Raw genomic sequence first — 1,879 nt, forward strand, 5'->3', positions numbered from 1 at the left:
TATATTATAGAAGCAAATTGCCTCATTTCACTTCTGTGGAGAAACTACCTCTGGTGGGTTCTAAACCACCAACCTTTTCATTAGCAGTCAGATTCTTTAATCACTATGCCACTGTTGTTGTTGTTGTTGTTGTATACCATGGAGTTGAGTACAACTCAAAGAGACCCTATGAATAACTGATCTGAAACCTGTCCTATACTGTTCCAACCTCACATTCTCTGACATACTCAAGCCCATTGCTGTAGTCACTGTGTCAGTCTTCCTGGTTGAGGGTCTTCCTCTCCTTTACTACTCCTCCACCTTTTCAAACATTATGTGCCTTTCCAAACTGTAGCTTCTCCTAGCAACATGTCCAAAGTATGTGAGACGAACCTTCATCACCTTTGCTTCCAAGAAGCACTCTGGCTGTACCCAAGACATACTCTGGCATCAATATTGTCATAAATTACTAATATGTATATCATACATTTGCCATTAATTATATTCCATTCTAATATTTAACTTCTAATGTGTTATTTTATTTCAGTGACTATAAAAGTTTATGAAGGACAGTGACATCTTTATACTACACTGAAAATTATTGTGTTACCCCATGGCACCACAGTTTGCCTGATAAAAGTCCTATGAAACTTTGGAAATTAACTCTAAAAGAAACAAAAGGTACATTTGAAACATAGCCAAAAGAAATGGTAAAAGGATGATATATAAATTTTTTTGGTACAATTTTAAAAATTTTCTCTTTTATAAAAATTTGATGAAATTTATCAACTTAGGCAATGCAGAAGTTCTTCTTACCAACCCTGGCAGAAATGTAGAAGACTGTATTTTGCTCTAAAAACCACACACTCTTTGAGCAGAAAAAGAGTAGATATATAGAGACTCACAGAACTCAGAAACTCAGGAACAGACACTTTGTGCTGAGAATAAATGACTTATGACAAGCAAATCATACAGTGCACGTGAAATAGATGCATGTAGAACTTAAATAATAGTTTACATAAAGTAGTAAATAATTGTTAGCAATTAAAATAAAAAGCTATTAATATGGAAACAATTACTTTAATACAAAATGCAAAGGAAATAGAAAAGATAAGTTAAAAAGGAGTTGTTATTGGTGTTCTTGTTAGGTGTCATCAAGTTCAATACAGCCCATAGCATTCCTAGGAAAAACAGATATGAATCATGTACTATCCTGTGCCGTCTTCACACTTCCTGACACACTAGAGCCCCTTGTGGCAGTCAATTCACCTGGTTGGGGGCATCTTTTCCTTGGTTGATCTCCCACCTTTCCAAGCATGAAAAAAGAGTATAATTTTTTCAAAAATGGGACTAAAAATAGGAAACAAACTAAAATATCTGCTAAATGCACATGAGAAATAATTTCCCTCATAATGACTCAGATACAACTAAAAAATTAAAACAGCATTATAGATGATTTTGTATACAGTAGTATTTAAAATTAGATTGGACATTGTATTCAGCCCTGAGTTTATTATCAATTTAGCATTTTTAATTAAAAGTTTTGAGTTTTAAAAAATGTTTAGTGCCCTCAAAATTCAGTATCTAACTGCACAAAAAGGAGGGATAATTAAAAATTGCATCAGCACAAAAATATATGGCAATACCATTTCAGACAAGGATCTCATATCAAATGTTTACAGAATCCTACAGGGCCTACGCACACAAACACACACACACAAAAAAAAGAGAGAGAGAGAGAGAAGAAGAAGAAGAAGAAGAAGAAGAAGAAGAAGAAGGAGGAGAAGAAGAAGAAGAAGAAGAAGAAGAGGAAGAAGAAGAAGAAGAAGAAGAAGAAGAAGAAGAAGAAGAAGAAGAAGAAGAAGAAGAAGAAGAAGAAGAAGACTGATAACACCATTAC

The sequence above is a fragment of the Elephantulus edwardii genome, unplaced genomic scaffold (assembly GCF_000299155.1).
Source record: "Elephantulus edwardii isolate Elephantulus edwardi_28Jun2011 unplaced genomic scaffold, EleEdw1.0 scaffold00100, whole genome shotgun sequence".
Taxonomy (NCBI): Eukaryota; Metazoa; Chordata; class Mammalia; order Macroscelidea; family Macroscelididae; genus Elephantulus; species Elephantulus edwardii.